This window comes from Danio aesculapii, chromosome 7 (genome assembly GCF_903798145.1).
Source record: "Danio aesculapii chromosome 7, fDanAes4.1, whole genome shotgun sequence".
NCBI lineage: Eukaryota > Metazoa > Chordata > Actinopteri > Cypriniformes > Danionidae > Danio > Danio aesculapii.
In genome coordinates, this window is record NC_079441.1 from 12380773 (window position 1) to 12396643 (window position 15871).

Below are 15871 nucleotides of genomic sequence, written 5' to 3' on the forward strand. Positions count from 1 at the left end.
ATTTTCAAAAAAGTGGAGCATTCCTTTAAGGGTCTTGAGCATTTGCAAAGATGTTGTTTGCTCAGTAAAAACTATGCAATTTTTAGAAACGTCTACGTATATATCTTCCTTGTCAAGGTGGACCTAAATATGATTTTTCACAAAAACAAACTGCAGAGAAACAGCAAATAATAACTTCAGATTTTGAAGTGAAACGCTTCATTCTCCAGATATTTCTTAGTTAAACCCATGTACAGTAGAAACATGGTCTCAAAGTACTTTTTAAAGCACTTTTAGCTTAGCTTAGCATAAATCATTGAATCAGATTAGACAATTAGCATCAAACTCCAAAAATATAACGTTTTATTTTCTGTCAGTCTTAGTATACGATGTAACTACAGAAAAGTCCAGCTTTAAATAGGAAATTGATGAAAGCTCTTTTTTTGGTTTTTATATTAACGAGATGCTAATGATCTAATCTGACTCAATGGTATATGCTATGCTAAGCTAAAAGTGCACCCGCCTCTATGAAACTTGCAAAATAATCCTATTTTCAAAATAAGTGGAGCGTTCCTTTAAGGATCTTAAGCATCTGCAATGTTTGGTTTGTTCAGTGAAAACTGCAATTTTTAGAAACATTTATGTTTATCTTTCAGGCCAAGGTTGAGCCAAAAATGATTTTTCACAGAAAATGCAATGAAACAGTAAATAATAACTTGTAGCTTAGCATAATTCATTAAATCAGATTAGACCATTAGCATCAAACTCCAAATATAGTATAGGATAGGATGTAACGACAGAAGATTCCAGCTTTAAATAGGAAAATGGTCAAACACTTTTTTAACATTTTTTTAGCGTGATGCTAATGGTCTAATCTGATTCAATGATATATGCTATGCTAAGCTAAAAGTGCACCCATCTCTATGAGACTTGCAAAATGATCCAATTTTCAAAAAAGTCGAGCGTTCCTTTAAGGGTCTTAACTAAGCATTTGCAAAGTTTGTTATTTGCTCAGTAAAAACTATGCAATTTTTAGAAATGTTTATATCTTCCAGTCCAAGATTGACCAAAAATTTGCTAAGATTTTGAAGTGAAACACTTCATTCTCAAGATATGAGTTTAACCCATGTACAGTAGAAACATGGTCCCAAACTGTATGCATATATAAAGAAACCCCATGGCAGCAATCGTAGGCTAAAGGACAAAACAATACAAGCAAGAATAGTCCACACAGTTCTGTACAAATCTGCACAATGCACATGTCAAGCGAAAGACTGTAGGTCCATTATTTTGTATAAAGTATATACTGCTTTTCAAAATGACTGCAGAGCTGCAAAATTACGCTAGTTAAGGAACTGAATTAGAGGTTTTGGAAATATAGGCGCATAGGAGGAGGTCTACCTGAAAGGTTAGTTGGCTAGATTGTCACTTGGAGTTGTTGAGTAGCCCGACAGCTTGCGGGAAGTCTGTTAAATGAGGAGACGGCGTTCACAACAGGGTTACAGAATGTGTAAGTGCTCAAAAGATTCGGATAAAGCTTTCCAGATACAATATGTATGTGGTATTCCAGTGATTGCCACATACAAGTCTGCAATTAAATAGAGAATGCACATTATGATTGCAAAATCTATGCAGATATCCAGCAGTGTATCTCCCTGCCGCGTATGAAAGTGTGTGCTACTAATATGTGCAAATGGATGCCTGAGTAGCTCTCATTATATGGTTCCCTGGGTTACTCGGGTCCGGGTCATGTATGCTTCCAAATCCATCTGCAATATTTACTGCCAGTTTAACCCTCGACCTCGGAGGAAACTTAAGTGAAGGCAAAATAGCATCCAAGTAAAATATCCATTTCAAGAGAATGGCACGTTATAACAAATTATTCGCTGGTACACAAACAGAAGATGCAGAGTGAATAGGGGAAAGGAAATTGAGAGAGCATTTGAAAGTTATCAGTTTAGCAGTATTTATTAGGTATGTAGGTTTGAGGAAAATGTTAAAATTTAGGGGTTTTGTTTGTGCTGTTAAAGTGTGATGAGATTTATTTTCAATTTTAAATAAAAACACCTTCATTTACATATCTATTTAGGGGGAAATTAATATAAACATCTACAAATTATTTTTTCTACTTTATACCAAAAATAAAGGCTCTAAATCAGGGGTCACCAAACTTGTTCCTGGAGGGCCGGTGTCCTGCAGATTTTAGCTCCAACCCTAATCAAACACACCTGAACAAGCTAATCAAGGTCTTACTAGGTATACTAAAAACACCAAGGCAGGTGTGTTGAGGCAAGTTGGAGCTAAACCCTGCAGGGACACCGGCCCTCCTGGACCGAGATTGGTGACCCCTGCTCTAAATGACTTGTGTTTGACTAACACAAAGGTTTTGTTTTATTCTATAAATTAGTGATCACATTTCTTCCAAACTAAAATAAAAATATCAGCATTTAGAGCCTTTTTGAGTAAATTGGTCATAATAACATTTGTTTTCATTGGCTGTATTTAAAAAGCATGATTAATCCACCATCCACAATTCATATTTGTATCGACCTTATTCTTCAATGTTGAAATGCGCTCGTTTTTGCAATTTTTTTTAGAACTTATGACTTAGTTGCCTATGGGGGAAATGACTAGGAACAATAAATGACAGAAAACGGTCAAACAACTTGCTCTTTGACTATACAGACAAAGAATAATATTATAATAAATCATCAGCTTGAAAAATAAATAGAAGCTAATGAGACCGGAAGTCTTGAGCCAAAAAGATTCAAATAGTTGCGCCCGCTTGTACACCGAGAATAAGGTGAATAGGGTTTGAATGACACCAAATTTCTTTAAAATTTTAAATACAAATATTGTCATTTAGAGTCCTTGTTTCATTTGAGTTATATTTGGAAATCAGGGTTAATCCAGAAGATTTTGACTTTTGAACTTATCTAAAAGTCAAAATATTAAAATTATGTTGTCTAAAAAGGAATATAACATCTGAAAACATGGTAAAACATGGTCTTGCTACATTATACCATGAAAAGACTATAAAAACTAAATTGTTTTTAAAAAAACCCAAATTTGTCATTTACAGCCATTTTTGCATTAAAAAACTAACAATATCATTTTCCTGACTTTTATATTCTTTTTTTCGACAAACATTAAAACTTTTCAATGTTTTAATTCAGATAAGTTAAGAAAGCAATATTTAGGAACAACCCCGATTGTCAATCACAACAAATAAAAACATTTGTTTTTCTGATTGTCATTTTACTATGTATTCTAGAAAAAAATCTAATAAGAATCAAACCAGAAAAACAGCAAATAAATGAAAATAGACATGTTTTAAAGCTGGATCTTCTAAACATCAGGGGCCTCATGTACGAAGACTTTCGTTGAATTCATACTAAAACGTTGTGTACGGACAAAGCTGTAAATGTGTGTATGCAGTAAAAAGTTTAGATGTATGAAACACTGCATACGCGGAATCCCACGCATATTCTCTTTGTACATCCGAATTAACGTGAAACTGAGCGCACGAGCGCAAAACCCCTCTTTGCCTCCTCCCCCTATTAAATATGGTAATGACTCCACTTTGGCAAAACCAAATGAAAAAACAATGGCCAAAGCAAGCAAGAAGACAAACTCCACAGAATGTGAATTGGAGGTGGTCCTATCGGAGGTAGACTGTGTTATTTGCAAAAAACCTGTGTTATTTGCAAGTTTGTCCTCTGGAATTAATAAAAAAAATAATAAAAATACAGTGGAAGAGTTTAGCTGATGCGGTTAATGCAGTGCGGTCTGAACGTCGCACTGTGAGTGAATTAAAAAAGAAATGGTCCGATATAAAGGTGCAGGTAAGAGGAGAACAGCAGCGCACCGTCAAAGTGTGGACTGAACAGGTAGGGGAACAGGGGATGCTGAACTAACACCCTTTGAGGAGAGAGTTGCCTCAATTGTTGGTGACACTTTACTGTCTGGAGTAGTATCTGTGTCTGTGGGAGACACAGATGTATTAAAGGAACACTTTGTTAGGGCAGTATAGCAGCCCCCCTCCGCTCTCAAGGCAGCGCCACCAGCAGTTCAGCTGCCCAATTGCCCGCTCTACAACTGATGAGTGTGAGAATGGGCGTCATTGTATCTGCTCTCTTGGTCAGTTTGTGGGTTGATAACAGCCACGTCTTTAATAGATAACTGCGAGCTCCTGATATGGAGTTAAATAATTACGTTCAATAATAAATAAAATTAGCTGGAATAATATCTTTAAATACATCACTCACCAAGAAGCCACCCATCGCGCACCCTGCCACCTTGGAGCCTTCGGATTCGACCATTGACAATGTCCTCTAATAAGGCCAACACTGCCATTGCCATAGATTAAGAGTTGTATACATTTGCAAATGCTTTTATATGTTCTAAATCACATAACTGGTAAAAAAAAAAAAAAAAAAAAAAAAAAAAAAATTATATATACATATTGCCAATTAACCCATTTTATCAATTATAAATTAATAGCAATGTTTTTCACATGTGTTGGTGAGATACCTTGTAGAGTGCAATTTAACATAATTGCCTCTAGGAGTCACCAATGGAAATAAAACAAACACACACAAGAAATACCAGCCTGGTCTCATGAAAAAACAGTGTTTTATGTTTTGTCAGTTTAGTGGCTAATTCGTATGAATTTGTACGAGTTCAGTCATACGAAATTGTACGATTTTAAAAAGGAGGCATGGTACCTATCCTAACCCCACCCCTAAACCCAACTGTCATTGGGGGATGAGTAAATTGTACTAAATTGTATGAATTAGATCCTACGAATTCATAGGAATTAGCCACTAAATCCAAAAGTTACGAATCGCCGTGAGATTGTGTTGGAAATACACGTACACCAGACATGAAGTTGGCGCGGACCAACGCACATTCTCACGTTAATTTCATTATTAGTAAATCCAAACGCGAGCATGAAACCTGGTGCACACAAACTTTTTGTGCATACGCAGCGTTGATACATGAGGCCGCAGGTCACTAGCACCTAAAGCACTTATTATAAATGAAATAATAACAGACAATAATCTTAATGCATCTTAAACAAAATGACTACATTAGTTTAAACAAAGCCACTTCTTCAGGATATATGCTTGAGCCTCGTTCAGACTGGTCGTGGTGGTGGAGTTGCATCAATCTTTAGTAATATTAGTGAGATGTAGAGATGATGCCAACCATCGAGGACCTCAAGGACAACACATACAAAGAGATGAGGACAACACTTATGAAGAGATGAAGAGATGAAGCTAACCATCGAGGACTTCCAGGACAACACATACATTTAATACACAAATACACTTCATTAAACATGTAGACATCACCTATATGCTATAAGATTGCAGGTTAACTATGCCTTTATATAATAATTAATATTTGATAGTAACTATAACTTGATTTGATTGCAATGCATTCACATGAATTGAATTGAATCATTTTCTGAAATGTTATCAGACCTATTCAGAATAAAATTAATATTCTGTAATGGTATTTTGCATTTTTTACAGCTGCACAAACAGATTTGGTAGTTTGTGGCATTTAGCATCCTGATACACACGAATGTCAAAACCAGAGAAACTGAACAAAATCCCCCAGTGGAAGTTATAATTTCAGTGCAATCAATTCAGCGATTTGTCACAATAGGGAAAGGTGAGATTTGTGTGGTACTTTAATTAGGAGCAAATTGTATCTTGAAGTAATTGCATAATAACCCATTAAAACTTTCACCTCTCAGCGATTTCCAAGTGCATTTGTTGATTTGTGAACAATGTGGTTTAAAATGCAACCCATGGTTCAAAATAATCAAGTATTAAGTCTTGCGTGGCAAAACGGTCATGCTGCATTCAAATAACTCTGTTATTTGCTTTATTCACAATATTGAATTAAAAAAAACAACATTTTATTTTTAAGTTATTAGTGGTACTTGCTAATGCAAATCTCTCTCATTTTGAGTTGAGAGAATTGAGGTGAAGAAACCTCTTACCTAAGAATTAAAGCTTGGGTCTCATAAATAAATACCTCAAAACTTCGGGATTTTAATAAATAAAATGTGTAGAAAATAGAACAGATTACAGATTAATAAAGATTAAAAATTATTAATCTTACACAACATGTAAAATTGCATCCAATTATTTTAATAAAAAGTGTTACATATTTGCTGACTTTTTTCAACACGTTTCTAAACATAATAGTTTTAATAACTCATTTCTAATGACTGATTTCTTTTTTATTTGCCATGATGACAGTAAATAATATTTGATTAGATATTTTTCAAGACACTTCTATACAGCTTAAATGGCACATAGGTTACCCCTTTTTTCATATTTAATATAAGTCTTTTGTGTCCCCAGAATGTGTCTGTAAAGTTTCAGCTCAAAACACCCATCAGATTATTTATTATAGCTGTTTGAAGTGTCTATATTATAGCTGGAAAAAAGGTTTTGCTATTTTTTGTACTTGCCCTTTAGGGCTAGTCCTCCCCGCCCACCGTTCCCACGTGCCTGTCAGCAATCGCCGCCCTCGGCTGCCTCAGGAAGCAGATCTCACGTAACGTGTGTGAGAAATACTACAGTAAGAACTTTAACAATCAGTATTTGATGCATTTTTTTGTGGATTTGCAACAATGAGTCACACACAATGTCCTTACAAAGTTCACGCACACACACACAGCAAGGACACAAACACATAGCGCGCACACATACACACACACACACATAGCTCAGACGCGGACACACACACACACACACACACTTAGCTCAGACACGCAGACACGCAGACACACACACAGCTCAGACACGAAGACACACACACACAGCTCAGACACGAAGACACACACAGAGAGAGAAAGAGAAAGAGAGAGAGAGAGAGAGAGAGAGAGAGAGAGAGAGAGAGAGAGAGAGAGAGAGAGAGCATTAAGCTTTGCACTCGTTTTGCATGCATGTGACATGATACTGGTAATATCCACTGCTGTATGGATATCTCTTTTATTAATGTATATTAATAACCGGGATTGAAGCGTCTTCTTTTATAATTGTTCTGACACGCAGCTGTGCTGATGAAGTAAAGCTGAAGTGAATCGCTGTAATTCATTACACACCTGCTCTGTTTTAAAACATGTTAAACTTGTAAAACTCACTCTTGATCACGTTTGATGATGATTGATGATCCTAGCGAACTGAACAGACCTTTTATTCCCGGCTGCTTTGCGCTCGTCCTGTCTTGATTATATTATTATACACGTGACTACCGGACATGTTAATGCGCGCAGCTGTCAATCAATATTGGTGGGCGGGGGGAGCGCTCTCCTACGTAAAGTTGCGGTCGATCTGAAAACCGCTCCAATTGGTCCATCGTTTTTATGTTGTTAAATTTGAAAAAAAAAGGACTGGGTGTGTTTATATCACCGTTTATACACTATACTTACACACATTTCTGTTTAAACAGCTTGAAAAGTAAATTTTTCACCATAGGTGCCCTTTAATGTAACATTTAAAGACTTAACTAGGTTAATCAGACATGTAAGTGTAATTAAGCAAATAATGGTATGTTCCGTAGACTATCGAAAAAAATGCTAATAATCTTGACCTTAAATGGTTTTTAAAAAGTTAAAAACTGCTTTGATCCTAGCCGAATAATAAAACTTTCTCCAGATGCACCTTGACTTTCTCCAGAAAAAAAAATATTATCGGAAATAGGCCTACTGTGAAAAATTCCTTGCTCTGTTAATATATATATATATATATATATATATATATATATATATATATATATATATATATATATATATATATATATATATATCACAAGAGAAATACAGCTGAAGTACTGAAACCTCATTTGGAAACCATTGTCCATCGAGCAGGAAAAGTAGTAGATCTACCTCAAAATTTGAACTAAATGTATTTCTGCATTATGACTTCACAAGCAGTTTTAGAGCAAAACTGTTTCTCCACTAAATGTTTTTCGGTGTTCAAAGTTTGTAAATACCTATAAAGAGCACCTGCAGATCAGCTACTGACATTTGAAACAGCCATTGAAGTATTGCCAGTATGGCCATTGTAGAACTTTATATTGTTCATCTTATTTTCTTGTCTGATTTTGCTACCTGCTACCAAATATACTCCTACATTTTGTCTGTTACTTTCTTTATATGTGTTGCATAATTTCCATCCATACTTCAAGCATTGGCCACTGTCTTCAATATTAACCAATTTTCTGATCTGATCTCAAGCCTTGGCAAATAACTGAAAAAGCACCAATTTTTATGATGTCGTCATGTAGACTTTACAGTATTTAAAAAATACAAAAATACAAGACACTAAAGTATTTCAATAGAAAATATTAAGCCATTTTCATAAACCCCATAAAATACAAATTACTAAATACTATTTTGCATTTAAAATACATATTTAAAATACATGTATCATAAATACTGCCCATCCCTGAGTAAGCCTACCTCAAAATTTAAACTAAATGTTTTTCTGCATTATGACTTCACAAGCAGTTTTGGAGTGAAAACAATTTCTCCACCAAATGGTTTTCGGTGCATATCTAAAGTAGCTCTAATGCCAAGAATATGATGATTTAGAAATCACACATATTGCAGTCAATCAACCTTGTTGGCTTCGGTTTCTAATCGCTGCCCACAAAATCCCAGCAGGGATGCTCAGGTTCCGTGTCAGAGCCTCCACCGGATGCACAGGCTATCTGAGGACATCTGAGAAGCTCGACCATCTGCGTTAAACGTTAGTAGGAGTCACACTTTCGTTGCTGTATGGCAAGCCATTTTGACATTTAATCTACAGTGCATCCGGAAAGTATTCATAGCGCGTCACTTTTTCCACATTTTTTTATGTTACAGCCTTATTCCAAAATGTATGAAATTCATTTATATCCTTAAAATTCTACACACAATACCCCAATATTAGGGAGAGTCTTGGTGTTTCCAAACATCTTCCACTTACGGATGATGGAGGCCACTGTGCTCATTCAAACTTTCAGAGCAGCAGAAATATTTCTGTAACCCTCCCCAGCTTTGTGCCTCGAGACAATCCTGTCTCGGAGGTCTACAGACAATTCCTTTGTCTTCAAGCTTGGTTTTTGCTTTGACATGCACTATCTATTTTCATGTTACTAGTGGATATTTTTTTGATACTAGTGCCTATTCTTTACTACTAGTATCTATTTACTAGGTATCAGTACTTATTCATTAGGTAGTAGTGCTTATTAAATAGATTTCTATGGGATCTGTCATTGAGATATCAACTGTTCAGTTTAGACTAGTATGCATTCCAGCTGGGACTAGTACATATTTTTATGAACTAGTAGTTAATCATTAGGTACCAGTAGTTATTTATTAGATACTAGTATGTAATTAATAGATACTAGTACTTATGTATAAGATACTAGTACTTATTCATTAGGTACTAGTATTTATTCATTGGATACTAGTAACCATTTAATAGATACTAGTACTTATTAAATAGATACTGGAACCAATTCATTATATACTAGTGACTATTAAACAGATACTAGTAGTTTTCATTAGTACTAGTATTTATTTATTAGACACTAGTGTTTTTTATAACTATTACTTGTAACAATTCTTATTTCATGAGTCAGATCTGTTTTTTTTACTCGTCTTATGTTTCGACTACAGTCCAAATGGAATAGTAGTGTTCAATTAAACATTTTACTAGTAAAATAAAGATTTTTACTAGTAACATTTTTAAAAAGTAATAATATTTAATAAATGGTAACTAGTATATTTTAAATAAGTTGTAGTATCTATTTTAAAAGTGCTAGTATCTAAATAATAAGCACTAGTATCTATTAAATAGACACTAGCACCTAATGAATAAGGACTAGTATCTAATTAATAGGTACTAGTAGCTAATAGGGTTGTGGCGATAGATGATGTCATCATCTATCGCCGATGGCCAATAGACATCACGATACTGAGCCGGCATCGCAATCCTCCACCCCGGCCCCGTTTACACTAATACGTCTTAAAATAGCATTTAGAATGAAAAGGATCCACGTTCACACTGACAGTCAGCCAAAACCCCAGAGAGCAACGCATGTCGAACGGATGTCCCACTGGATCGCATCTCACTCTGGTTATTAAACGGTATAATTAATTAATCTTGTCTCTATCTAACGACTCTTCTGTCTTTTAAATCTATCAGGTAACGTGTCACAGCGTCGGTACACTGCTTAAATCTTTGGCTTTCACGCTTGTACTTAGAAATGTTAGCGAAAACCTGATACTGTTGGTTGGTTCCTGTTGTTTGTGCACCTTTTTTACCAAACAAGTTTGTCGATGCCATTATAACGACACAGATCACTCTGCCTATTCATGCCAGAGTCCTGTGGAAATAGTGATCAACAGGTGGTAATTTGTGTGTAACTTATCTTTATTTACTTATGGTTTGGTTATGGGTAAAACAAAGACCCTGCGGGTCAGTTAGTTGAAACGGTAGGCTACAAATAATTAATTCGTTATGAATTAATTGATTATTTATAAATAATTAATTTACCACCGCCTATGACATTAATGACATCGTCCATCGCGATGTTCACATTAGACATTGTACGATGCTAAATTGGTCGACATCGCCCAACCCTTGTACCTAATGACTAATACCTAATGACTTGTACCTAATGACTCTAAACTGAATAGTTGATATCTCAATGACAGATCCCATAGAAATCAACAAATTTTTTTACATTTATTGCTAGTAACAACAAAATAGTTACTTGTCACTATTAATATAAGTTCTAGTATCTAATAAATAAGAACTATTCAGAGTCACACTCAACTTTATTATCCCGTTTAGGGAGACTAAAATTGCAGCAAAGTGCCATAACCCAGGCGTAGTTTCATGTACACATTAACAAAATATTACCACAAAACATACAAAACATCATTTTGTAGGTGCATCTCAGTATCTAATGAATAAGCACTACTATCTAATGAATAAGCACTACTATCTAATGAGTAAGTACTAATATCTAATGAATAAGCACTACTATCTAATGAATAAGCACTACTATCTAATGAATAAGTACTAATATCTAATGAATAAGCACTACTATCTAATGAATAAGCACTACTATCTAATGAGTAAGTACTAATATCTAATGAATAAGCACTACTATCTAATGAATAAGCACTACTATCTAATGAATAAGTACTAATATCTAATGAATAAGCACTACTATCTAATGAATAAGTACTAATATCTAATGAATAAGCACTAGTATCTAATGAATAAGCACTAATATAATGAATAAGCACTAGTATTATGAATAAGCACTAGTATCTAATGATTAAGTACTGGTATCTAATGATTAAGTACTGGTATCTAATAAATAAGCACTAGTACTTAATGGAAAAGATGTTAGTATCTAAAAATAAGTAACATGAAAATAGATACTAGGATTGGTTATTGATTAAATGTGAACACGGCTTGCCATAGTCGCAGATGAGATGTGTTTATCAGTGGCTCTGACTGGAAAGAAAACCGTAAAAGACACTAATGCTTAAAAACTGCAGCTCCTCCACAAAAACGTTAGCTTAATTTCATTTGTAGAACCGAATCCTTCAGCAAGACGAAACCACAGATGTCCTGCAAGCTTATACATCGTTAACATGTCCGGGAATAATTTCCTGTTGTCATTTATGTCTCTCTTTTTGTGTGTCCTCCAGCAACAGCGTGCACTAAAGCTAGTATAAAAGCAGATGTGCGTTGCAGGCCTGACCTTGGTTGCTATGGGTACGAGGGACAGACTTATATTCAACCGCCTGCCTGAGTTCCTGCTAATTGCCGTTGTCATGGCAACGAAGCACCTGATGTAATGGTAGGAAAGGGCAATAATCTTACAAGGGTCCATTTATTTATAGGGAGCTCTTCCACCCTGCGCCTGTCAACTCGGAAACGGACTCGAATGAAGTGCTAACATATGGAACAATAATGTTTATTAAAAAGAAAGACAGTGAGAGGAAAAAAATTGTGTTCGGGAGCACAGGGTTGTAATTTTAGGCAATTTCCTGAAACAAACAGCCGCTATAACAGCCTGTCACGTGTTTCTGTTTGTAACACGTTTCAATTCGTCTTAAATACACTGGAGTCCAACAGTGAAAACGCTTTACTTTTTAAAGTCCCTCTGAAATCAAAATGGACGCTTTTTAGTGTTAATATATCAATATCTTAATCTTAAGGTCATCTTTAAGCTGGTGTGCTCCAAAACAAAGACAAAATTGCCATTGAGAAGATACAAGCATTCGTTTTATTACTTCTGCCAATAAGCATCAATGATTTTTATGACATCATCATGCACTTTGCCTTATTATAAGATTTTCTGACCAATCAAATGCTCTCTAGTATCTAAGCATCTCAGAATCGGTCAGTTATTTAGCTACTTCCAGCAGCATAACGTGCCATGTCATAAAGCGCGAATCTGGTTTCTTGAACATGACAATGAGTTCACTGTACTCAAATGGCCTCCACAGTCACCAGAGCTCAATCCAATAGAGCACCTTTGGGATGTGGTGGAACGGGAGATTCGTATCATGGATGTTCAGCCAACAAAGCAGCAACTGCGTGATGTTATCATGTTTATATGGACCAAAATTTCTGAGGAACATTTCCAGTACATTGCTGAATCTATGCCACGAAGGATTAAACATGTCATTCGTTGATCAGAGTTATAAGGTTTATTTTTCCCCCGGTGTAAACTGTGGCCCCATCTTGGCCCCTGCCTTTAAAAATTCCAAGATCCACCACTGGATATAATAAACAATATCTGACACAGAGTTGACCTGAACTCCTCAATGTTTATTAGTCTAACGTTTAACAACGTCTAACCCAAAAGCCAGGATGCCAATATATAATATATACTCACCAATCTATGTCACAATCAAAGAGGGAAAATGCATTACACACGCACACACACACGCACACGCACACACACACACACACACACACACACACACACACACACACACACACACACACACACACACACACACACAGTCAGCATAAAGGAAACTAGGACATTCAAAATTAGGTCTGCAATACGCTATGCATTATATAGGGGATTTAAATAATTCAGAATAAATATGTTGGGATGTAATAAGTCTGGTTTTGAGTTTTGGTTACACAAAACTGCCAGAGCGCAAACACACTCTGGTCTGGAGACACAAGAGCACAGAAAAGATCATAAGAATTTGCATAAATTATACAATCCTTCAGACTCGTATCAGAATTGTATCCAGAATGCTGTATTTTGAAGTGGAGAAATGGTTAAACAGACTCAGCATTACTTTTATAGACTGTAGCTGTCATGAGTCACATGCTTTAGCTGGCAGAGCTGTGATCTATACAAAAAGCTATTGGCTATTTAAAAAAAGAGGAGGGGCTTCTTCATATGCCCTGCCCCATATTCATATTTAAAGGGATAGTTCACCCAAAAATGACAATTTACTCACCATTTACTCACTTTCTAACCTTTATGAGTTTTCTTTTTCTGCTGAACACAAAAGAAGATATTTTGAAACATGTTGGAAAATGGTAGCCATTGACATCCATGTTAGGAAAAAATGCTATGGTGGTCAAAGGCTATAGGATTCCTTAATTCTTCAAAATATCTTCTTTAGGCAAGTAAATGATGACAGAATGTTATTTTATTTAGGTAAACTTCTCCTTTACGTTAAATATTAAACTACACAAATCTCCAAGGCACTTTAATATTTAGTGCAATTATATTCTTATTTGTATTATATAAAATATACATAAAAAGTTTCATTTAAAAACTACATAAAAATTATTAAATCCGCATTTCTTTGTATTTTACCAACAGCAATGCTCAATTTGTATGAACTCCACAAGCTGAAAACCTGATGCCATTGACTTGCAATATATGCTTTGTTCTTTCTATGGATGTCAATGGCTCCATTTTCCAACATTCTTCAGAATATCTTATTTGTGTTCAACAGAAGAAAGAAACTCATAAAAGTTTAGCAGTGCGAGTAAATGTTAAGGAAATCTTCATTTTGGGGTAAATTATGCCTTAAACTCTACATCATACACAGTTATGTGCAATAACCCTACACCAAACCTAAAACATAACACTGCTTATTAAAACTGCACTTAAGTATGTACATTTAACATGGAACTATAAAATAAAGTGTTAGTGCATTAACTATTTAAAAGGCTATTTTTAAAAGGGGAGGGGCTTCTTGGTATGCCCCACCCCATATTTATGGTTAAAGGGATAGTTCACCCAAAAATGACAATTTACTCACCATTTACTCACTTTCAAACTTTTATGAGTTTCCTTTTTCTGCTGAACACAAAAGAAGATATTTTGAAAAATGTTGGAAACTGGTAGCCATTGACATCCATGGTAAAAAAAACCCACTATGGAATTCAATGGCTACCGAATTCAATAATTCTTCGAAATATCTTCTTTAAGCAAGTAAATGATGACAGAATGTTATTTTATTTAGGTGAACTGCCCCTTTAAATTAAAAACTAAACTACACAAATCTCCAAGGCACTTCAACATTTAGTACAATTATATTCTTATTTGTATTATTTAAAATATACATTAAAAGTTTCATTTAAAAACGATATAGAAATGATTAAAGAGCCCCTATTATTGGTTTTTAAAAATGACCTTAAATGCTGTGTGTAACAGCTCTAAGTGAAGTGAAATATGAGGCTTAAATCTGAAAGTGTGTTTAAAACTATTGATTCATCTATAAAAGTATAGACTTCGAGTTGTTTAAATGAATCGTTTGGGTAACGAATCTTTAGCCATGTCGGTGTGACGTCGATACGGAACTCAAGCCCCGCCCATTTGTTGCAGCGCAGACCCAGGAAAATTGAAACCCTGGCCCCGCCCACATACACTGTAGAAAGAAAAAGAGGAAGACAAACACTGTAGCAGATCCTGGTTGAATCAAGTCGCGAAGACGCTGTGCTCTGAAGTGTGAGGGAAAGTTAGTGTCATTTTCTCTACGCAAAGATGAGGCTGTGAAGAGTCAGTGGATGAAGTTTCTTTTTGCAAAAATACCTCCGCATTATAGCCCCAGCCTTGTGCCGTTTGTTAAAAGAAGGATCAGAAAAGACTACTGATGTATGGGACTTTGTTAGAGCTTGTCAAGAACTTTACAGTACACAGTTTATGGATCGGTTTCTTCCTCCATTTCACAAGTGTAAGTAATTTAAATTTTTAATTTAATTTAAGTGCGATTAAAATGGTTACCTCCTTGTTTTCTTTAGCTTGCAAAATGTGTATTTAAATCAGGGTTTCTGCAGTTTTCATCAAGTCAAATTTAAGATATTTAAGACCCGTTTAAGGCCATATGATCAAGATTTTAGACTTATACGGGGCTAGATACTAAACAAATTTTGTAATGGCCTGGTTGGACCAATCGAATTGGACAAAAACAAATGTAGATATTTCTTAACCACATATTTTAATGCGTCAAAAGAAGAAAACTCTAGTTGACTTTTTTCAACAATGTTTCTTTTTTTTTTTTTAAATGACAAGTTTTACATTGTTAAAAGTATATTTAAAATTAAGAAAACTACACGAATAATCAAAAATATATATATTTGTTTGCTTTAGGTGCATAATGAATTGAATATGACTCCTATTCAACCTAATGCGAATTTTCATGCCTATTTATAAATATTACGTCTACTCACTTTCTTCTGTAAATTGTTTTTGTAGAAATGGAAGATTATGTATACGACTATTTTGCTGGTATTATCATAAGGAATTGGTTAATTGTTTTAAGTTTTCATTTCCTGATTAGGGAATTTAATTCAACAAATTTGCTGTAAAA